Below are 25,920 nucleotides of genomic sequence, written 5' to 3'. Positions count from 1 at the left end.
TCCTTAATGAAATCTTCGTATAAGTGTTTCATTGCGGGATTGCGAGTGAAGCGTTTAAGTAGATAATTCAGTCTTTTGCTAGCGTTTTCTCTCGATTTCCCTAAAAGGCTAAGTCCTTCCTCCTTAATTGGCATTTCCACTACATATCTGCCATCATCTTGCCTCGTGTGTGTACGAAGAAAGTGCTGTTCACAAAATTCCTCTTCCTGACTTTTCACTTTTTTTGCTTCATTAATACCTTCAATCTCCCAAAACCTTCTCATGTTGTCAGATAAATTATCCCCATTTTCCACAAACCCACAAAAATTATCAACACTGCCTTGCTGCGGCATGCGCACTGACCCGCTAACAATGTATCCAAAAACTGACTGATGGAGAATCAGGTCTTGCATATTTATTCTATTTGTTCCCAGTAAATCAAAAAATATTTCGTTAGATAATAAAACATGTATTTGACCAGGTTTATAAAACTCTGGATCAGCTAAACCAATGAGTTGCAACTGCTTAACATCAGGAATGTTTATATATCTAGCAGGCGTTACGCGAGTTATTTTTGGAACAACAAAAAATTGTAAGGTACGAATGAAATCTCTAGTAGCGTTAGCGATGGTTGCTATAGCTTTTTCCTTAACACCCATAACTGTACCATTGATACCTGAAATAGAAGCGTTTATTTTTCTTTTCTTCAAATTCAATAACTCAGCACCTTGTTTAGTAATGAAATTATTTTGAGAACCGGAATCCAGCAAGGCTCTCAGCGAGATAAATTTTCCATCATTACCCTTAACGAAAATAATTGCAGTTGAAAGTAGAACTTGTTGATTAAAAGAACTGGAAATATTCAGCGCAGTACCGTTAATGGACTTTGCTTGGTTGGTTTCATTAGTGTCACTAACCTTTTGGCTGCTTGCCATTGGAGTAAATGTATCAGCATTTGGAGAAAGATTACTCCTTAATTTATTAGTCTTGTTTGTGATTTGATTCGATGTGCCGTTTGCTCTATCGAAATTTTCTTCATTTCGATCAAAATGTAAGGGCGAATTGTGAAATTTCTGACATTTTCTGCATGTATTAGAACTTTTACAGTCCTTGATTGTGTGGACCGAAGATAAACAATTGAAACATAGTTTTTTTGTCTTTATAAATTCCAATCGTTTCTTGACTGTTAGATTTAAGAATTGCGCACATTTCAACAATAAATGATCAGCTTTACAATAAGGACAATTTTTTGAATTTTCCGAAAGTGATGTAAGAGCTTTGGTATTAAATGAGCGTTTCGATTCCCCATGCGGAGGTTTGTAATGTGATAGGGTGCGAGCGTGTTCCTTCAAAAAACATGTCAGTTGTTTAACCGTTCCTATCTCGTCTTTTTTAAGTGACCTTTCCCACCAACACCGAGTATTTCTATCCAACTTTTCAACTAATAAATAAACAATTAACGTGTCTGAAAATTCTTCCACCTTTTGCTCCAATGCTTCCAAGGATCGTAAACATTCATGCACCTTATCGATAAATTTTAAAAGCGACGAAGTAGAATCACTCGTTTGAGGTATAGAAATTAATTTCTTTATGATAGAATTGATCAAATCTTTTTTGTTGCAATAGCGCTCAACCAACAGATTCCATGCTATGTCATAATTCGAATCAGAAATTGGAATGGACTGAATAATATTTAAAGCGTCTGCCTTACACGAACTCTTTAAATATTGCAATTTTTGCGCATTAGTTAATTTGCTATTTTTATGCACAGCTGCGGAAAATAAATCCTCAAATTCAATCCATTCTTCGATTTTCCCACTAAATATTGGAAGAGACAATTTAGGCAATTTTATATCCGAAACAATTATGTCTTTACTCGAACCGTTTTGATTTGAGCAGCTATTCCTTTGAGAACGGATCTCAGAAATTTTTCTTTTAATTTTCAAATGAATTTCATCGAGATTATCTACTACATTTTCCTTTTCCTTAATGAATTCGTCAGTGTCCTTTTCTTCACAATGTGCAAATAAAGAATCGAAAATGTTACTTAATTCCTTTTTAAATTCTAATATTTTTGATTCGTATAACTCCAATAAGGAAATATCTGCTTCATCCACTGTAGAATTTACCTTATTTTCAAACTTTCTGATACTGCATTTTAAACTTTTTTTGTTAGCTTTAATCGCTTTCAATTCACTCATCATGAACAAATAAATAATTTATCACTTACCGTGATTGCAGATTTCTCGACAGCAACACCGGAAATGAACGATGACACAGTATCCAATCTTAATTGCGTAATCCGCACGAAAACGAAAGCATTCCAAACACTCTATATGAAGTTATGCGTAATACAACCAAACGAAAGTATTCCAAATGTTCTAAAAGGTTAATTTTAGCAACAATGTCTTTTACCTCCGGCTCGACGGACCATAAAGTGTTCATGCGATGCGTGCGTTGTTATACAACAATTTCAAATTAACTAGAAGTGGACTGTACTAAATATTTTATTCGACAACTTTAATCAAATGCGCGTCATCTTTCAAGCGATGACTTACTACTAACAACAACAGCAATAAAAAAAACTGAGTAAGCGTTTACAGGGTTGCTGTAATGAACATCTGCGCCATGCAAGGCGCCAAGAAGAGAAAAAATAACGTAATCTTACAGTTAAATAGTCTTAATGACTTAACACATAGTAAAGTCTTAATGTCTTTTTACATATTTATTGTCTTTATTTATTGGCTTTTTACAACATTTTAAACTATATTAAAATGTTTATGCCTTCAAAATAAATTTAAAAAATTTAGAACTAACATTTGTTAACATTTTTTATGTGTATATTGTATGCTGTCGCCAATAACGTCTGCTTTGCGAGATTTGCGCCGGCAGAACGGAAAAGTACCAAATAAGTATTAAAAAAAAAATCTGAAATGTTTCAGACCTTAAATTACGTCCAACGGGGCGTTTTTTTAACGTATTGTGTGTGTACCTTTACTTATTAAATATCATGTTCTTTGCACTTAAATCATAAAATTCAGTTCAACAGCAATGTCGGAAAATAATTTTAAAATGAGTCTATCTTTAGCATTTCCGATACACAGTTCCGCTCGCTGGAGATAGAAAGAGGCTTCCTCCCCCCCCCCCGTAGAGTGTTACCATTGGTCGCTTTTAAATCGTTGAGTTTGTTAATCAAAAATTCTTTAAAGTTTTAAAAAATATGAAATCGATAATAAAACAAATTCCAAATTTCAAATTTGGCGTTTCAGATGCCCATATTCGCAGTTAGGATTACGTCATTCAAAATTGGATGGCTCTAGGTACCGTTGTTCTATCACAATGCGAGAAACATACATACATTTATGTAGATTCTTCATTATTTAATTTCTTCAAATATAATACAGGGCGATAGTATTTGGTGGCAACAATTTGAAAAGTGATAGACCCTTTTAAAGTTTTCAACGCAAAACCGCAAAACGAAAACAAAGCTTCCTTCAGGAACAAAGCCCTTTGGACTAATAAGATTTATGGTAACAAGGAAATTGTAAAATAATAGTAACTGTAAAAATACATTCTCCATTTAAATGTTTAGCGAAATATATGCACTAGTCATATGCATATTTATCAAATACATTCACAAAACTCTATGAATATAAATTTTTAAAAAATGCCAATGGGGACCCAGCTTTTGAACTTCACGATCTAAATTTTCGATATTGAGTTTCATAGAAATTGAAATGTATAATCTAAGAGCTTATTTTATTTCAAATATGCTCTGCAGCTTATTTGTATAGAATAAAACTCAATGTAACAACACAATGTTGCTTTAAACCAGCGCAGACCGCTTCTGGCTGTTCCTAATGAATATGATTTCTAAAGTTTGCAAAATATAAATGTTCATTAACCCTGTAGGAACTGTTATATTAATTAACCAATTCTCTTGATTTCAGTCTTTACTATAACTTCTTCTTTCTACATTCCTCACCAGAATCCAAATCAGTAGTGAGTACCGTAATTTCCGGAAGAAACGCCGCGGCGTTTACGTGTTTAAAACTTAAATTTTCAGCGGGTGCGGCGTTTCTACCCATGCGGCGTTTAGGTGCACTAAAAATAAAATATTTCCTATGATGTTCATTGTACATAGTTTGGATGGCCTTGTGCATAGACTGGTGCTGTTCCCACACAAAAGACCACTCAGTTGCTTTTTGCGAACGTTATTTTGTTTACATTCTTTCCCTTGAACGGACCTACATGCCTTATTCACCCTAAACGAGATCTCAGAACAATAACATTCTTCCCCCTTTCAAATCAACATTCTCATCAGTTTGAATAGTCTCTCTCTTCTGCCATTCGATGAATCTTCCAGCACCCATCCTCTCCCCACCCCTGCCTTTTCTGCAATTTTTTTCAAAAGCGGACACGACTCCACCTGCCTCGCAATAACGAACTCTGGCGTATTTCCCCTTCAGCATGAATGGATTTTTCTTGGCATTCTGCCAAATACAGATCCCATCAGTTTGGGTACAAGTACTTGTTGAATAGTTTTTAAGTAAGAAGGGAGCGGAAAATTTTTGAAAATGTCTCTAAACGGCACAGAAGCTATACATTTCTTACCTTTAATTTATTTTTGAGTTATGGTTTCATTTCATGCATTTTTCTTAACTGGTATGTCATATATCAGGACTTAGGTTGAGTTTTTGCATCTATACGGCCCACGACGTTGTCACGCGCAATTTAATCTATTGCGGCGTTTACGCTGATGCGGCGTTTCAGTGTAATTTTAATTTTTTTCCCGCCATTTTTCTCGAGGGCGGCGTTTACGCTGATGCGGCCTTTCTTCCGGAAATTACGGTACTTTAGCTGAGGTTCTGGGAAGACTGGCATCGCGTGTGCGCTATGCGGTTAGTTTCCCGCCAGCTCTAGTAGGTGTAATTGTTCGGCTTTGCTGTTTCTCGCGCTGTTTCAAAATATAAATTTTAATTTTGACATTCCGGTAGAGTTAGTGAACCAGCCTTTAACAGTATTTAATGATGTAAAAATTGAACTGTTCTGTTTACTTTTCGTCTCCTCGAGTTGTGGTCATCGTAGCACAAGAACGTGCACTTAGGTTCTTAATTTCTGTTTAAATAAAAAGGTTATTTTAACTTTCTGAAAAACCTTGTTGTTCTCATACATAGCAATAATTCGTTTCACATCAGTTAGGAATATAGAACTAAACAGCATAACCAGATCAAGTAGGACTCTGTAGGCCTTTCATTGAATGAAGGTGTTACGACAGATGGAAGTTCAAGAAACTGTTTTAGCTCTGAATTATAGCTCAACTTGCATGTAATTTAAAATTTTTTTAGACGGAAGATGAATTCTGCGAGAAAATGAAACATGTCAAAATAATCTTCCTTGCCTGTGCAACTATTCAGTTCTCCTCCCCCTTAGATAGATTACTGATATTTCCTACCATTAATGAATTTTAGAATAGATATTGCTGAATATTATTTTTTGTTAGTTTCTGAAAACCAAAATTTAGCTTATTTACCTACTGAAATACGTTAGACGGAAATTCCCGCTTTGCCACCTTTGATTACATGTGGCATTGCATCCGAATGATTATTGATTAAAAATGTAATACAGCTTTATTGAACGCAAATTTATTTAAAATGCTTCTTTGAAATAATAATAACAATAATCTGAAAGGTTTCAGACTTTAACGGCCGCGCAAAAGGGTTCGTTAAAGTTTTTTACGCTCTCGCTGAATTCGCAGTCTACAATCATTCCTCCCAATCCTTTTTCGCCCAAAGGGGCGTTAGCCCAGAAGGACTATTAGTCTGGAAACAGTATTTTGCATCGAATCACTAAAAGCGTTGTACCACTTTTTAAATTGTTGCCACTAAATGTTATTATATTTAAAGAAATCGAATAGTGAAGAATCTGCGTGAATGTATGTATGTTTCTCGAACTAGGAAAAAACAACGGTACCTAAAGCCATCAAATTTTGAATAACCATAGTCCTCCAATCGAATATGAGCACGTGGAAGGCAGAATTTTGAATTTCTTTTATTGTCTATTTCATATTTTGTAAAACTTGAACGAATTTTTGATTAACAAACTCAACGATTTAAAAGCGAACAATGGAAACACTGTACAGAAAAAAAAAAAAACATTTTCATCTTCACCTCGAAAGACTGTCCATCGGAAATTCTAAAAATATGCTACTTTGAAATATTTTGAAATTCTGCTGTTGAATCTCAAAATTTATGTGGCCGAATTTTATGCTGCTCAAGCACGAAGAACGTGATATTTAATAAATAAACACAAAAAAACGTTAACAATAAAAAATATAAAACGTTTTGTGAAGCCATCTTGGTACGAAAACTGAATGGATGATGCGTAGATAACAGTGGCGGATGATGAAGCACATTTAAATACTTTAAAAAATTTGTTCGTAAAATGTAAAACTCATGGACTGAAATTAAATTTAGAGAAAAGTAAATTTTTTCAGGATGAAATACAATTTTTAGGTCATAAAATTGATGCTAATGGTTTACGTTAATATGATGGGATTATTTTAAAATTAAACGTGGCACTAATTTTTTGCAGTTTTTTTCTTTGATTTAAATTATGCATAAAAATAGCACACAACAAAGGTATTCAAATTTTGTCGACTCGGGGAACTTAAAATACTGTATATATAATTTCCGAGATACCTCTACTAATAAATGTAAATGTTAAAAAAGCTTGAAATTATATCAATATTACTTCTATTTTATATATAAAATTAAAAAGAAAATGATTATTTCATTAAATTTTTTCTCAGAAAAACAGATCTTTTCCACATTATTTTAGGTTTCAATAACAATTAAAAATAAAGAATATAATTTTACTACTTGCTTTAGATGGTTAGGTTTGTGGTTCATAATGGTATTCAAAAATTGTTTTGACTTTTGATTTGATTTCAAAATCCTTAAAGAGCTTCCGTGAAAGCCCCAAGACTCCACGGAATACAGTTTGAAGATCGCTGGTACGCAAAGACGGCCCCACAGCATTTGCGACCGCACCGGCGGCAGAATCTATAGGCGACAAATTTTTAGTATTCAGGAAAGAAACGGGGGAGTAGAATTTTGGAGTTACGAGGTTTGCACTGGACGGCAAAATGCCTATCGCCGGCCCTGCTGGTACACATGAATTGAAAGAAGCTATTAAATTAATTTAGATGAATGTGAATAGCATGCTTACTGCCTTACAATAAAGAACAGTTTATCATAAGCCAATAAACATGCCATGCAACAGTTCAGTTACTTACTATAACATATCGACAATATATCAGCATACATACGGAGTTTGCAAACATTATAAAGGAAAAAAGGACATGCTATAATATAAGACCCTCCTTATATTTTAAGATAAAGAAATAAAAATGAAGGCATATAATGCATTTATTTATTTTTCTGCAATAATTCTGAGAAAAAATCTTAGGCATCCCAATAGTACCGTTAGTTGCGGCCAAGTTATATATTTATTTTCAGCCATACTAGTAACCACCATAATGGATGAAGGCCTTAATTGAAATTGCTCAGCTAAACATGGCTATTACAATTAGCCGTAGTTATGCAGCATATGTATATATATAATAATAGTAGTAGGTAGAAATATTGCAAGGTTGATCTTTACAATATGGTAACTGGTAGTTTGGCGACATTTTGGAGGCGATAAAGGTTACTACCTGGGACTTTGGTAATAATGTGAGCAGTACTCAGTTCCGATTACGCATTATTTTGCGTGAGGGAAATGAGAGATCATGGGATATGTCATGTGATATTAATGGACGAATTACGGTTCTTTAATCGGAAAAGGGGGGGAAATCTGGAAAAAATCTGGAAATTTTGTATTTAGCTTTATTCTGTGTTGTGTGAAACAGTGTTGGTTAATTTTTGGATCCCATGGCCCTAACTAAAGTGAATTCGAAATGGGTATTTAGGCATTGTGATAAAGAGAAGTTTGCTTTTTATTTAGCGGAGGAAGTATGGAGGAAAAATTCGCAGAAAAAATCTTTCAATAATTTTATTGAATGAATTAGAAAAGTGTATCCGCCACGTAATCAAGATTCTGAAGAAGATTAGGTAAGTTAGTATTTTTAATTATTTGAGGATATTATTTTTATGCATTGTTCTAAATGTAAGGTGGAAAGGAATTTGGTATTATTGGGAAAATTGTTATTAGCAATGATTTAGTTTAAAGTAATTAGGATTGTAAGGTAATTTTTATTAATTTAATGTATGTGCTCATTTATATTTTAAGTAGTGTTTTTGAATTTAATTATATTTTAATGAAATGATAGTTATTTTGTGAATTTTATGTTTGTAGGAATTTGGTATACGTTTTAGTTGAAGTAAACGTGCATGGAAATAATTTAAATATCTGACACTAAGTATTTGTAATGGTTGCGGTATGAATTCGTTGGTGACGTTTATAATATAATAGATGATTTAGAGGTAAAAGTTTTTGGATATTTTATTTATTTTATATGTGGAAATGTTCATATTTGGAAAGGGTAAATACTTTTTCGCGATCAGGTAATTTCATATACGTTCTTTTTACCGGGTTTAAAGATTGAGAAAATTGTCATGTATTTTCGTGAAATTTTTCTAATTTATGAGAAAAAAGCAGTGTACATGGATATAGTGAAGAGTGTGCGCAATGCCATTTTTGTGCAATTCTGGGATGTTTTTTTAAGTAAAAATAAGTCGACGTGTACATGGTTTAGTGATATTTTAATTAAATGATAGTTATTTTGTGAATTTTATGTTTGTAGGAATTTGGTATACGTTTAAGTTGAAGTAAACGTGCATGGAAATAATTTAAATATTTGATACTAAGTATTTGTAATGCTTGCGGTATGAATTCGTTGGTGACGTGTATAATGTAATAGATGATTTAGAGGTAAAAGTTTTTAGATATTTTATCTATTTTATATGTGGAAATGTTCATATTTTTAAAGGGTAAATACTTTTTCGCGATCAGGTAATTTCATATATGTTCTTTTTACCGGGTTTAACGATTGAGAAAATTGTCATGTATTTTCGTGAAATTTTTCTAATTTATGAGAAAAAAGCAGTTTACATGGATATAGTGAAGCGTGTGCGCAATGCCATTTTTGTGCAATTCTGGGATGTTTTTTTAAGTAAAAATAAGTCGACGTGTACATGGTTTAGTGATATTTTAATTAAATCATAGTTATTTTGTGAATTTTATGTTTGTAGGAATTTGGTATAAAGTTGAAGTAAACGTGCTTGGAAATAATTTAAATATTTGATACTAAGTATTTGTAATGCTTGCGGTATGAATTCGTTGGTGACGTGTATAATGTAATAGATGATTTAGAGGTAAAAGTTTTTGGATATTTTATTTATTTTATATGTGGAAATGTTCATATTTGGAAAGGGTAAATACTTTTTCGCGATCAGGTAATTTCATATATGTTCTTTTTACCGGGTTTAAAGATTGAGAAAATTGTCATGTATTTTCGTGAAATTTTTCTAATTTATGAGAAAAAAGCAGTTTACATGGATATAGTGAAGAGTGTGCGCAATGCCATTTTTGTGCAATTCTGGGATGTTTTTTTAAGTAAAAATAAGTCGACGTGTACATGGTTTAGTGATATTTTAATTAAATCATAGTTATTTTGTGAATTTTATGTTTGTAGGAATTTGGTATAAAGTTGAAGTAAACGTGCTTGGAAATAATTTAAATATTTGATACTAAGTATTTGTAATGCTTGCGGTATGAATTCGTTGGTGACGTGTATAATGTAATAGATGATTTAGAGGTAAAAGTTTTTGGATATTTTATTTATTTTATATGTGGAAATGTTCATATTTGTAAAGGGTAAATACTTTTTCGCGATCAGGTAATTTCATATATGTTCTTTTTACCGGGTTTAAAGATTGAGAAAATTGTCATGTATTTTCGTGAAATTTTTCTAATTTATGAGAAAAAAGCAGTGTACATGGATATAGTGAAGAGTGTGCGCAATGCCATTTTTGTGCAATTCTGGGATGTTTTTTTAAGTAAAAATAAGTCGGCGTGTACATGGTTTATGTGTATGCGTTATTTTGAAAAACGCGTAAGGAGTATGGTATTGTGCACTTTTTCCCAATTTTGCAGTGAATATTTGTCATGATTAAGCAGTTTTGTTTGATAAAATTTCTAGCATAAGTGTAATTCGGCTAGTAGATTGTTGGAAGAAGTGTTGAGTAGATAAAAAGAAAAGAAACATGTCTTTACTTCGTGAAGACAAAATGGCGGCGGGGGAAAAAAATAGAGGTTTGCTGTAGGAGAGTTGGTTGCCAAATTTTCGCCAAAAAATCGCCAAGTTACCATAATGTAAAGATCAACCTATTGCAGCGATCTTGCTAAAAAGTTACCAGGAGCTGTAGCTCCACGAAATATTTTAACACAGTATTACATAAATAGGAAGAAATTAGTCTGGAAAAACTGGAAAAAAACTGTAAACAAGTGAAAAAACAGCTAAAATTAATGCTGGAAGACTTATATATATATAATTCTTTTTCCAAATAATGAAAACATGGTAATTTGTAAAAAATGGCTTTAGAACCTATGTAAATGTAAATTAATTTCATCATTTTTATTTGAAACAAAAATATGTTGCACGTAAATAACGTATATTTTCATCATTGTTTTTGTATTTTGCTATACAAAAGCATTCTCTTCTTTTCTTTACTTTTTTTACTGTGTAGAGAGATTAGGATTTTTTTGGAAGACGGAGAGATGAAAAATGAGCAATCGCCATCGCCGGGACGAACCACGGACCTCTGAAGTACCGGCCCAGCGTGCAGAACCACTACACCACAAAGGCACGCTAGGAAAGTGGGAGAAATACCTTATATACTCCCCTTTTTAAAGGGCGACTGGGGTTTTTAGGTAACCCAATCGCCAAATCCTGGGTGTGGAGAGTCATCATCCACAACCCTTTTAGTTCGGGCGCCACTGTAAAGATAATAGGATTTTTTTGGAAGCAGGCAAGATGAAAAATGAGCTATCGCTTTCGACGGGAATCGAACCACGGACCTCTGGAATACCGACCCAGCGTGCAGAACCAATTAACCAAGCAACTAATTATTACCAATTAACCAGGTACCAATTAATTCAGGCAACTAGAATTGATATACTGCTATCTACAGAAAGGGAAGCCTTCGCAGAGCGATTTATTAAGGGAACTGGCGACGACTCACATAAAAAGTGAGGGAAAACTACGAATATCTAATGCAGCAACTCGTTCAATCATCCGTACAGATGCCGAATTAAACCATCAGCGTCTTTATTAAGCCACTGGAATTTACATAATTTGTTTTACCATTTCAAATCATTATTGTGCTGGACAGCCCAAATATGCTAAAATTCGATGAAATATTATTTTGTTTTTAATGATATTGCACATCTTCTCATTATTATTTTACTGTCATTAAAAACACGATTCTCGAAACGATGGAATTTTTGGAGTACTTACATGATAACGATAACGTGACTTTTCTCGTGGCGAATTAGTTTGACGTAAGCCAGACACAGTTATGTATTATTCAAAAAATTTCATCGACTTCGCCTGAATGCTAGAAGGCGACGAATGATATAATCATCAGGTCGTGAAGAAAAAAAAAAAAAAAGGAGATGTGAAACGACAGTTTCCCTCCTCACATAAATTCAAACTCTTTAACGTATTCAGCCATCCTTTGCTAGAAAACGCAAGAATTGGGCTCAGAACACCCGTATTAATTTTCAAAAACTGACAAGGCGGAACGCGCGCTTATTTCCTGGAAAAGAAAGGATGACTCTCATTGGTGAGAGAGACATCACAGATCAAAATTCGTGATGACGTCATGGCAGACCTTCGATTGCAGCGAAAAGAACGAAACAGCCACCTGCAAAAACACGTGCTGTACAACTACAGAAGCGATTAGACTAGACGAGGAACTGAAAGCGCGGAAAATCCAACTTGTCAGGCAGCATTGTTTGGTAAGATTTGTAAACTTTTCAATTTTATTCATTATTTATTGCGTCTATCTGTGAAAGAGATATTTTTAACTAGTACTCTGATGTTTAAATGCAAACGGTACGTGAATAAAAAAGCATGTTGTAATTTTAGGACTTTTGACACTAGGTTCTTACAATGTGGTTTGAATTATTGTACTATCAGCATATACAGCAGCTTCTTTTCTTCCAAGCAGTTGAGTGGGAGTTACTTATTTTGTTTGAATAATTAGTTAATCTCAAATTAATTAAATTATTTACTTTATTTAATCAGAAAATATGAAATAATAGTAATCCTCCCTCCTATATTTAGCAAAAGTCGACTAAATTCGTTTCGTAAATGTGTAGTGTTGAAAGTTAAGTTATAATTTCATTTACTGTTGGAACGAATAAAAAATATTGCTCATGCAATAGCGTATATTTTATGAATACGATTGCAGTGATGCAGCCGAAGCTTTTGCCACAAGGAGTGATCCATTTTCTCCCCTTTCAATATAAACCGAAAAATGAAATCTATAACCATATAAAGGGAAATAAACAAGAGCTATGTGTTTATTTTTAAAAGAAAACTTTAATTCCTACTTTCTGAAGTTATGTTTTACTTTGGCTGATGCGCTTCTGTAGACCCTTTAAATACAAGGTCCTTCACAAGGTACCTTTAAATACAAGGTCTTGTATTTAAATACAAAGTCTTAAGCGCCTTTTAAGTAACTTGTTTTTAGAAAAATTCTCGCAACAAGTAATACTTACAGAAAATATGATGAAAATTTGCAATAGTAGAAAGTGTATATTTTTTTAGAGACTGTATTTTAAAATAAACTGCAAAAATTCGAAGCGATCGTTTCTAACTTTCTGTTCTATCTTTCCAAACAGTAACAGGAATAAAACTCTGTTAATGGGTCTGTTTTTCCTACTTTATGCCATTGAGAACATACTTTAATTAATATTCATATTTTTAATTCAAAAGTTTCAATGAAATAAGGAAGGCATAGCACGAATATGAAGCTACTGAAATTTCTGCAATTTCTTTGTTCGATGTAAGAACAATACTTTCTTCGATTCAATTTCGTATGATGATTCCGCATCTCGTGATACATCACCTCACCACTGACCCAGTGGGTAAGGCAGTTGAATACTGGTAGTACGACCTGTGGTCACATCCCAAAGAACGGTCTGGCAGCTTAATGTAGGGTATATAACATTGTATTCACGTATCCATGATGTGATTATGAGTCAGTGCCCCTCTCGGAACGTGATTAGGATCAGTTCCCTGTTTTTAAGCTCTTCGCAGAGAATTGTATTCTTTGGAGACATCCCTCCAACCGCAGTGAACTTTGCTATATTCCATTAAATCCTAAACCTTTTTGATCTGAAAATCCATATGACTAATTCCTCTGATGTGCATCACATGTAAAATGACATCCCCAAATATGTGCGGTTGGGGGGCGGATTGCAACTCCCTCCAGCTATGCCAATGAATACAACTCTACAAAAGAAATGTTATGCCATCATTTATGTGCATAAAACATCACGTTACTAGTTAGAAAGTGTATGTTTTTAAAAGAGCATTTATTTTACATTCGCCAGTATTAGTTACGTATTTAGCAACTTATCCAAACTCTGCCCCTCTCCATATTTTTTCTTCTATGAAAAATTCGACACTTTTAAGCTTTAGCGATTTTTGTTAACCTAAGCTAAACTTCTTCCAGCTGTATCTCCGTTTATATATTCCGGTTATACTGAAATCCGGTTGCTATTTTGTAATCAGAGATAAAAAAATGACTTCGTGTTTTATAATTTCTTTCCATTATTAAGATTTCATAATATTTTTAATTTTAACTTATTGTAACTATTTTATCATTTGGATTAGAGCAGAACTTCTTAAACTTTTTTCAGTCGCGACCCCTTTTTATCACTGAGATTTTTTCGCGACCCCAGGACCCCCATAAGCATTGCGCGAATCCGACACACGTGTGAGTGAAATCATCATTTTTTTCACTTATACCGAAATATATTATTGCAGTTTTAGGTCACTAACTTTCATTAACTATTATTGCTATTATTGCAGGGTAACTATTATTGCTATTAACATTCAAAGGGTCATTAACTATTATTGCAGTTTTAGGTCATTCTAATTTTAAAACATAGAAAAATGTGAAAATTTTAAATAAGTAACAGACGAAATGACAGCATCACGTGCAAAATCAAGTAAAATGAACGTTTATGTTATAAAAAGAATGCGTTGAAACGGTTTTTTTTTTCCCTTTGTCTGTATCTGTATCTATTTTCTGATACATTGTGTAAAAATATTTGGTAATTGTAAAATTATTATGATAAGTTAAAGAAATATCAAAACTGCTAAAATTTTTGGCGACCTCTGCTGCATGATCCACAGTTTAAGAAACTCTGGATGAGAAGAATATTTTCTTCCTTGAACTCACGTTTAATCTGGCAGTTGTGTAAAATTAGCTTCAGATATGTAGTTAAATGAGGATCTTTGGGAGCTTCTTCAAGCTGTGAAACCGTGTTTAACCAAAATAGTGGAGGAATAACGTTGAATCATTGAGTGATAAAAACAATTATCATTATTTTTTAAACCCAATATTTATACGTTGTTTGATAATGTTAGTCTTCATCTGCGTATAAAATGAAATATGCGTTCAGGATATAGATATTCATTACGTTCATATTCATGCCTGTAATACTTCATGTATTTACGTTCGTATATAGATTGCATGAATTTAAATTCAAATTTTGCTAAAAGAGTTACTTTAAAGTTGCTGGTGTACAAAATGAATTTCAGTAAATTATAAAAAAGATTTTGTCGTATATTTCAAGTGAATTTTTGTTTTTTCACGAAAAATTTGATAGTGAAAATATTCCAGAAGTTGATTATTGAAACTGGAAAATTTAATATTCATTATTTATGCGGCATTATGAACTATTTATTATTTATGCGGTATGTAAATTCGTGATTTTAAAAGCTGCGTACGTTGAAAGTACATATGCATAACTGTTCATTGCCACCAATCATTTGCTCAGCTTTAAAGTTATAAGAAAAATGAAAATTTTAACATTTTTTTGTTTCTAAATTCCAATCTGCATTATTTTCTCTAATACTTTTGTTTCACATTGTTGTATGTGTTAATGGCTAATGCTCCTAAACACTTATCTAAAAGTAAAAAAAGAAAAAAAAGTTTTCCGAAATGGTTCAAGCCTAGTTTGTAAAGCGCGTTCTATTGCAGCAAGTCTCTTAATGTATTTGACTTGAGTGAGCTTAAATTATAGTGATAGCATTTCATACCCAGTGAGTGAAACGTAAGACAGTAGCAGCCTGATTTCATGAGGGAAGGGGGGGGAAAGCTGTTATCCATTAACACTTAAACACGCTTTTTCCCCTTTCTAACGCCATCTTCTTCTTATGAAAGCTATTTATTTTGTACAAAAAAATCTCGAAATTTTGGCATATAGAATGCATTTAAAATATAAAATTGGAAGATAGGAGACTTATACTGGCAAAAATTTTGCCTTTGTTAGTAGTCGGTCGCCCTCGAAACATAGATACAGATTTACATAAAATCTAAGACAAGCTATTTTCTTTAAACTAGTGTTGTGTTTTACTTTGGCATATGCCTTTTCTGTGTCTATATAATTATATATTTATCATTTAAAATATTATGACAAAATAACTTCATTGAAATGGTTCCTTTTTTTCCCTTTTCGATTCATTTTCATTTCTAGATAGAGAAACATGATCCATTTCTTATAATGAATTCCCATTTACAGTAGACTTCTTGAGTATTTCGTAGTACACACTTAGCCGACAACTCTTTTGCTAGGAGTTGTTACCCAAACAAGATAAACACAACACGTTTAAGTTGACAATGTCTTTATTTAATTTTAGGGTTAATCTTTGGATTATGGTAACTTGGCGATTTTCTGGCGAAACTTTGGCAACCAACCCTGCTACAGCAACTTGCTAGTTTTGTTTTGGACGCCATTTTGTTTTCACAAAGTAAAGGCATTTTTTTTTTTTTTTTTTTTTTTTTTTTTTTTTTAATTCAACATTTTTTTCCAACAATCTGCTACCCGAATTACGCTTATACTAGAACTTTTATGGAACAAAAATGCTTAATCATGACGAAGATTAGGTGCGAAATTTTGAGAAAGTGCAGAATCGCAAACTGCTTGCCGCGTTTTTAAGAATTTCACATACACGGTATCATCCATGTACACGTCGACCTATTTTCACTTAAAAAAACATCTCAGAATTGCACAAAAATGGCATTGCGCACACTCTTGACTTTATCCATGTACACTAAAGTCCTAGCTAGTAACTTTTATCGCCTTACCAAAATGTCGCCAAACTACCTGTTACCATATTCCAAAGATTAGCCAATTTTAGATATAGGACAAAAAATACATGACATCGTTTACAAGTAATAAAACAGGTTAAAAAGGAATTCAACTAACGATATGGCATGCAAATTATATAACGATTAAAAAGAAATATTACTAAGTGCATTTAGCTGACATGTACATTATATATATTTCGGCTACAAGCAAAAAATTTCCACACGATTTAAATTTCAAACACTGAAAACCGAGAGATGTGTTTGAAAAACCTAAAGTCTTCCAGTAAAACCAGGAGAGTTCGCAGTTATGAAAAGTACATATTGGAACACATTTTTGAATTATAAAATTTATGGAACTACTTTTGTATGCGCCCTCAGGTCGCTAAATGCGGCAACAAATTTCTCGCCAAACATTTTTGGCGAGAAACTCCACGCCGCTATATTACTACCTAAATTTTTTGTTTACATTTCGAACTTTTAGCTTAAAATGTCTGCAAAAACGTGATTTTTCGCGCATGCAAAAACCACGTTTTGAACACACAATTTAAGCTAAAAATCCGAAACAAAAATAAAAAATTTAGATAGCAAATACGTAAAGTTTCTAACCAAAAATATTTTCAACAAGAATCCATGTACACAGTGATATGTTTTTAAAAAAATCGCAAAATTGCACAATCCATGCAGCGAAGGAATCTACGAACTACGCACACCTAACTTAAATAAATTAACATAACAACAATAAATTTAAAAGAATACCATGTACACAGTTTTCTGTTTAAACTTTAAAAAAATCTACGAATTGCACAATTTAGGCAGCGAAGGAATCTACGAACTACGCACACCTCGCTTTAATAAATTAACATAACAACAATAAATTTCAAGAATACCCTGTACACAGCGTTCTGTTAAAATTTAAAAAACATCTACGAATCCATAATCTAGGAATTGCGCACTAATCAACAAAATAAACTAAAATAAATTTTAAACAATTCAAAAAAACAATAACAACAGAAATTCATGCTAAAAAAAACAATGAACATAGCATTCTACTAAATAAGAACAAGAATAAAACAAAATGCACTTACCATAAATAAATGCTTCTTCGAACAGCAGAAATAACAATTTCAAACATCACCAAAACAATTTCACCAGAAATTTGTTAAAAGTATCTTCTCCCGTTTCAGAACAACGATGGAAAAATATATAAACCACCAAATAAAATTCCAAATCGCATTTCCGATTATAAGTCGGCAACGTCGCTTTAACATGCCGCCACGTAATCTCTATCGTATTTATATGACAGCCAAACTCACTATCCACAAAACCTTCTTCACCTAAATACTTGTAGAATTTCCAGCCACCCGAAAAAATAGTTGTACCACGCATGCGACTAAAATTTTGCCAACACGTCATAAATCACTTAATTACCACACGAACCAATTAGCAAATCCAAGTTTCCACGTAAAAAGGATTGCCATAGCAACCAACAACGCCCCCAAAATCATCGCAGAACAGAACATACAATTGCGCCAAAAACCAGCGCACAAGACATATCGCCGCATTTGGCAACCTTAGGGCACATATAAGAGTAGAGCCAAAATTATAAAAGAATATTTCTTGGAAGAATCGAGAAAAAAATGATTGAATAAAAAATCCATTTCAGAATTACAATAATTGAGAATAATTACCAACGAAGGAAAAACAGCAATTAATTGATATTTTAATACACTTTAAAAATTAAATGCCTGCAAGAATTGTTAGATCTTTGGTTACAAAATCATGCAGAATTTGAGTATATTTCTATTAAAGCCGTAACAATCCTATAACATCCTTTGCCTCAACTTTATACAGTAGAGAATATTTTCAGCTTTACGTAAAAACGGGGTGGGGGAAAAACGTACCAAATGCGAAATGAGCTTATAAGGACATCATTAGAAACAGACATCGATATTTTTGTTTTAAAAAAGAAATATCAACCATACTCCAACCATTAAAAGTAAATAATATATTAGTGGCTAATAAATTCATAACCACATTTAGGAAACTTGTGCTCAAGTTGTTCAGTAAAAACAATTATAACGAAATTACGATTGTCTTTTCATTTTCCACGTAAAGCTGTACGCAACAGTGACATAATTTTTATGCTTTTTTTAAAATTTACTTATCTGAGAATGAATTTTTGTGATTTTACGAGCAGGAAGAGATTATGGGTGCCTACAATTAGCAAAGTTTGGAAACATTAGCTCTTAAGTTACAGTAATGAAAAACTTTTTTTTTATTCCTTTTTCCCCTCTATATATTTGCCTGTTTTTTTTTTGAATAAATCTTTACTAAAAAATAATAATTTAATAAATATTTATTAAATTTTTTCTCAGTTTTTTACAATTGCATTGATGTCAGATCTATACACATATGAGAATTGAAATCGTTTATCATGAAAGGTGGAGATTTGGAAAAGAATAAGGAGAACAAAAGTTAGTAACAATCTTAGTTACACGAAGATGATTTCTTTCATAGTGTTTCCAATTAGTTTTTAGCTTTATGGACATCCGTAGGAGTGTGAAAGTATTAATTTTTTTACTGTAACTAACCGTTCGTTCACATATTTGTATTGCATAACTTTTTAGAATTGATTTTAAGTCTTAAAATATGCAATCGCAGCAGACAGACAATTTCATTTCATTGCGGAGGATTCGATTTGCATTTCCATATATGGCGTGCCCCGATGATAGCATGACATCGGAATATTCTTCCACGATCACGAAACCGCAGAGTAAACAGGAAATGTGATGCATCCGTTCAGATTAACTACTCGTGTTTGTACCAATACGCGATTTAAAAATCCAGAGCGCTTTTCATCGATGATTAATTTCATCGTATTTTTTATGTAGCCGTCCTCTGGACGCGCTTCACTGCTTTAAGAGGGAGGATAGAAAGGTTGTCTCTTTCGTCGGCAATAATAGTTGCCTTTGATAATTATGTATATAATTGGGCTTTCAAATGTAATTATCTGTTACACAATTAACAAAGCATTCCCAATACTGCTTATTAGCTGTGTTTATTGAAGCCATTTCTCGCAACAGCTCCCTTTCAAATAGAAGCCAGTTGTTTTATATTTATATTCGAAATACATCGCTGAAAGGTTTTAAAAATGGTCAGAATTTCTTTCTTTAATGCATGTATATTATATATACAGGTGAAATAAAAATTCAATTTTATTTTTTGATGTGTTGTCTGTTCTATATATGCATATAAGCTTAAGCTTTAAATTCGGCATCTTATTTTTAATAAGGAATTCTTTTCCAGTTTCATCCGTTTGTGTATCATTGCCGCTAATATTGTAGAGTCATTATAAGTGTTTGAAGCAAGAGTACATGAAAAATGAGCAATGCCCTTGCCAGGACTCGAACCTAGATCTTTCGAATATGCGCCGAGTGTGCTACCGTTGTACGACGAAGGCATGCTGGAAGAAGGGAGAAAATACCATATATCCTCTCCCATTTAAAGGGTGACTGGAGAGCGGTCGACCCAATGACCAAATCCTGGTGGTGACGAATTATCGTCTACAATCTTTCAGCTCAGGCGCCACTGTAAAGTCATACGGATTTTTTAAAGTAAGAGTGCATGGAAAATGAGCAATGCCCTCGCCGGGGCTTGAACCTGGACCTCTCGAATACGCGTCGTGTTACCGTTACACCACGAAGGCATGTCGGAAGGAGGGAGAAAATAGTACTCATTGAAACATTTATAAATGCAGCATTTTTCTTGAGTCTGTAGCCTTTTTAAGAGATATATTTGAAAAACATTTTTGGTAATATTTTAAAAAGTACCGAATTTTCATTCAGTCTCATATGGACTTCACATCATATATAGCCAATAATATAATTCGACGATAATACCGTGAATTAAAACCCTGTCACAGCTTTTTAAATTTCAAACTAAGATCTGGCTGTTTTAATGCATTTTTCATCATTTGATCTGTCCAATGATAAATTGCAAAGATCTTGCTTCTTCGGCCTTTAATAATATTAATTCAATGTGATAATTTTATGATCGTTCTATATATAATATGCTTTCAGGATCAGTGTAAGAAATTTCGGGGCTCCCCGTTGGGAAATGGAGGCCTCTTTTAATATTACATTTATACGGCATGGTAACACTATTACGTAAATTATTAGCGCTAATAATTTTATTTCGAAAGTTCATTAGTACTTACGTAATATTTTTTGCTATTGAATAGTTTTCAAAATAATATAATACAAATGAATTAAAAAACTGTAATGTAAAACTTTAATAATATTAAGCAAAATTCAAAGTTGTATAAGCATAAAAGTCGGAACATATTTTCAAATTACATTCAAAGTAGTTATATATTTAACAATTTCTGCGTGGAGAATTTTAAAATGTATAAAAAAAAAAAGCTAACAGCCACTGCACTATATACTACGGCACACTTCTTCCATTTTTTTACTATAATATAAATACTATATTGCACACATTTATAGGGTTTTCCTGTATCTAGTAAAAGTTAAGTAGTCCAAAACTCTAACAGACGTGAAGCAAATTATCACTGTGTCTGAGAATAACTAAGAGACTTGGAAAAGTTTAAAATAAACCTTTTTATTTAAACATGACTTTAGAACATTGTAGAGACATTAGAATTTTTTGGAAGCACGAAAGATGAAAAATGAGCAACGCCTTCGCCGAGAATCGAACCACGGACTTCTGGAATACGCGCCCAGCGTGCAGACCGCCACACCACGAAGGCATGCTGGGAAGACGGGAGAAATACCTTATAGCGTAAATGCACAATATCACAGCTGTGGTTGATATTGTTAGCCTAATATCTTGTAATAACAACATCAACCACAACGAGTAGTTGATGTTAAACTTACATACTAACACGCAACTAAACTCATATAGCATTACACCATCGTCGAAATATCCTGAAAATGTTTCACGCGGGATAAGCGCACATCCTCAGGACATCTTGGAATATTCCCCTAACCTCCTAAACAAATCCTTCCGAGTGCTTAATGTCATATCCCAGTATATCCTCAGGACATCATACCTAGGTCCCGACGACAACGTACGGGATGTTATTAGTTTTCAGTCATACTTACCACATCCTCAGGACATCCTGGAATATTCCAGTTTCCTCCTAAACACGTCCTCCCGAGTGCTTAATGTCACATTCCAGTATCCTTCTGATATTCTGTTTAGGTCCCATCGACAGGACATGGCATGTCATCGGGATTTTAAATCCTAATTACTGTATCCTCAGGACATCCCGGAATATACATTTAACCTCCTAAATGCATCCTTCCGAGTGCTTAATGTCACATCCCAGGAATTTTCCATAGATTCACTGGAACTGTCGTGATAATCTAAAAGATACTTATTTTCCACGCATAATCTCAGATCTTTCTATGGTTACCATGAGACTGTAAATTGAGAAGATTTACGTAACTTCCATTTTTTTAAAATTTGAATTTCAGTTTATTTAATAATTTGTAAATATACCCAAAAGCGAGCTAGGGATTTAAATGAATCATCTGTACAAAATATTGCAATAGCAAATTTTCCTTTTAAAATAAAACATTCAGTAGACCCAAATAAAATTCTTTAATATATTCATAATTAAATTATTCTATAAAGTCAGTTTCCGATTTTATTTAATTTGTATTCAAAAGTAAATAATAAAATTAACAATTTTGTAATATTTACAGCTGTAATAAATTTTTAGCCGCAGAATAAATAAATAATATCTTTTGTTGAGCCGCTGGTGTTTAATGCATAGGACTACTAAGAGAAGTGTCAGGATGTTATAGAATAAATAAACAAAAGATTTTACACACTTATTTTATTTCAATATTTATTACATTTATTCATTCATAATGACCCTATGTTTAATATCTCAATGGTATGAGAAATAAGATACATAATTTAAGATATCTGCAGTTATGTTCCTAGTAAATGTTAATTGTATAAATGAATTGCCAAGTGTACTTGGATAGTCATATAGCACTATATTGAGATTAAAATTATGTTTCATAAAATGAAATACCTTTTCATTTCGTTTGATGTTTACATTGAAATCTCCCATCATAATAATAGGAACATCTGTTAACTCTTCGTCGATCAGTAAAGTGGTCTTGGAATATTTCATCCATGCACTAAAATAGAACATTTTCCAGATCTCCTGAATTAACATGCAATATGAATATATACGCATGCTAGAATAAATCGTGACTGTTCATTAGCAAATTCATCAACCGCACAAATGTTGCTGTGCTTCTGAATCCTGTATTCTTTTACGCTGCCCTTATCAGTAAATTCTGTTGGTACCAACGAGATAATATACCTGTTATATGAAGTCGTTGGTTGGTACACAATCTGTTACACTCGTCAAATTCCTGTAAATCGCAATACCACTAGCTTGGAGAAATAAAATAAAATACAGCATAAAATATTTGGCACTTCCTGCTTCAAATAAGCAATAAATTGTTTGAACAAGCAGCTGAAAACTGAATTGATTGAGCAAGAAGCTCAATCAGTTTCAAGCAACTCAAAAACTGCTTGATCAATCAATTTTTCTTTCATTAGTTAAGCTGTACAGTTTCTTTCATCAGTTTCATCAGTCACTGCATTCTTTACAAATTCTTCTTCATACTTACCTGAGTTCGTGATTAACTCTTTGAGTGGAATCACTTTCAAATTATCTGAAATGGTCAGACCCAGTTCTGTGGCTGGCAATCAGTTTTCTTGGCTAGTACGCAAAACGCCATGTTATCATACCCGTTAAAAGTTTGTTGTTTCTTAGGAGAAAAAAAATTAAATATTCAGAAATTTTATGAATTATTAATTACCTGGACAATTACATAATATTTGAAAAAATAACATCGAAGAAAAGCATAACCTGAAATTACTTTGAGAACAAAACATTTTACAAAGTTTGGAACACTTATCTTCGGGTGAAACTGAAACTTCATGCAATCTCCAAAATAATCTTCGGGTGAAGACGCCGCTAGTGGGAGTAGTAACTAAACGTGGAATAGAATACGATTCGATGTCTTGGAACTCGTTGTTCTCAACCGGATAAATTATTCGGGTCCGCGTTGGGATGCCATTTTATAACCAAAATGCAGTAATTCTAAGAGTTGTTAGCTTCTTCTTAAAATATTTTATTGTTATCCTTTAAAACTAACATTATACTGAAGGTATGTATGTTCGTATTATAATAAAAAATATTGCTAAAATGCATTCACGTTTTATTATTTACATTATAAAAAGAAAGAATTACCAGTCGTGTAATGTCGCCTAATGTCAGAAATAAAACATCTACAGAACTCCTGTCCCATCGTTGAACACTTACACTTCACTGTCTGTCCTCTTCGACATCATTTTAAAACGTTGTTTATCCTTATATACTGCTTTTCTAAAAATCTTTTTCTTTTTAAACTTTTTCTCACTATTGCCATTTACCATTTTCGAAACTCTTGTCTCGCCGTGACCATGTTCTTGAAAGCTGTTGGGTTATGCACTTACAAACAAGACAATTCCTGCGTGGTACAAGTTCAAGCAGAATGGCTGCCTATGTGATGCAAAACGAACATATCAGATGAGACCGTCGATTGATGAAGTAAATTTTGTGGAAAAAACATTTCCCAAGAACTTTGAGAAATCAACACATCGGGAGAATTGTAGATGTCGCAGCCAATTGTGCGGCGTCTTCCATGCTTACATGATATAACCACACACACACACACACACATATATATATATATATTGATTTGGAGTTGTCAAGAATTTTCTCCTTCTTTAAAAGTGCTTTCGTGGTGTAATTGAAAAAATGTTTGACTAGCAGTGGGAAAATCCGAAGTTCATATTCATGATTTCTGCTTCAAAATAAACTTAATGACTCTACATAGTTGCTTGAAGTATTTTGTGTTCTATACCACTTGATTTACTGTGAGAAAGAATAGTACATGCAATTTCCGATGTTTATCCTAACATGTTGGAACATTGTGGAAACAAACTGAACTCAATATCGATATCTGCCTTGTCAGTGGAGTTCCATATATCGAACATCTGTAAGGCATGCTTAGTAGAAACCAGTTATTTCGCGGGTGTTGGGGGACAAAACCTAATCGCGATATAATGAAACTCCCCCCCCCGAACGTTAATCAAGAAGTGTAATATAATATAGTAGTTAAATATATTCTGAAGAAAAAAAATTATAATTTTATTAACGTATTATGAATAAATCGCAGTCAGTTCAGCACTTAAAAGAGTATGGAAGTTTCTGTCAAAATAGTTAAAGATCAGTGATTATAGTCGGTCAAAACTGTAATAGCAAAAACTAGTTTCTGTTGTAAAAATGCCAGTACCGGCAGAAGCTGATAACTTAAAACTAATGATAGAACAGCAGATATTTGGAGGAAATGTATTTTATTTAGAAAGAAGTTTAGCAATTATCTTTATAATGCTAAATCTAAAGTTACGCAGCAGCAGATTTAACATTAAACTTCAACCTAACCTTTCCCATGTAATAAATAGTTCAGAACAGAACACCAATTTCACTGCTGTTTCCAAGATCAAAGAATTTCACATTGTGAATAAACGAAAATTTTAAGAGTATTCTTTGCAACATGGCAGTACTTGAGTCTGCATCATTTGTGTGCAAATAAGAGTTATGAAATCTTTAGTTTGCAGCTAATTTAAGTTAGACTACTGCGTAGAAGTTGAAATAGCACTTTTTCGTACTAATAATGGTAATTTGGATCTCATGTGTATTATATAAACGTATGTGTATTATTATATAAACGTGTAATTTTGGGGTATTGTTTAATTGAAAATGATTTTTTCCCCAGAAGATGCATAAGATTATCAGCTAATAGAGTCAAGCAAGAGCCACTAACATAACACAATAAGAACAGTTAATTCTAAGGCATTTTCAATATCTTCATGGCTACATATTTTTACTTTTCATGTCACCACTGCATTTCATTCTGTAGGATTTCGCACTAACAACATTTCAACAAGTAACTCATTCTACTGTAATTGTTTTTTTTTTTTTTTACTGTTTTTCCGCATATCAAAAATCTCAAATTTAATCAGTAAATATAATAGCATCAACAAATATCACCAGATTACATCCACACTTCCTTTTTGACAAAATCGCTTCTTAAAATGAAAGTGCGTATGCTTCTGAAGTATCTAAGACAAGCTGTGCTAATAAAATTTAAAAAATATATATATATATATTGTATAAGGGAATGAAAATATTAAGAACAGATTTAACTTTCACGCACGTACAAAACAACTTAATATCGCGTAATTACGTTGTCATATATGGTAAGCTAAGATTCTTGTCCAACTAAAATTCTCCAAAAAACTTCCATTTTAAGTCAGATCTTGCTGCTATTTTCGTACACTAAAGAGCTCTATACAGATGCACTTGAAGAGCGGAGTTGATGAAGTGCTGCTGGTGTAAATAATGACTGCCATAGTCTTGGGTGATAAGGAACCTCGAGCAATGGAATGC

General features: G+C 33.0%; 1 protein-coding gene across 1 annotated transcript in view; it reads left to right on the top strand.

Moving 5' to 3' along the window:
* The first annotated feature begins 11,809 nt into the window (after nt 1–11,809).
* Nucleotides 11,810–25,920, top strand: part of LOC118179684 (uncharacterized) — a 28,849-nt gene continuing 14,738 nt past the window's right edge. The window contains exon 1 of the mRNA XM_085815670.1: nt 11,810–12,003. The gene's annotated coding sequence lies outside the window, so the exon portion shown is untranslated. The remainder of the gene's footprint in view (nt 12,004–25,920) is intronic.

The sequence above is a fragment of the Stegodyphus dumicola genome, chromosome 1 (assembly GCF_044657685.1).
Source record: "Stegodyphus dumicola isolate Sdum_Otavi_A_Nest chromosome 1, ASM4465768v1".
Classification (NCBI taxonomy): domain Eukaryota; kingdom Metazoa; phylum Arthropoda; class Arachnida; order Araneae; family Eresidae; genus Stegodyphus; species Stegodyphus dumicola.
Note: the sequence above shows the minus strand (reverse complement) of the source record. Positions and strands in the feature narration are given on the sequence as shown.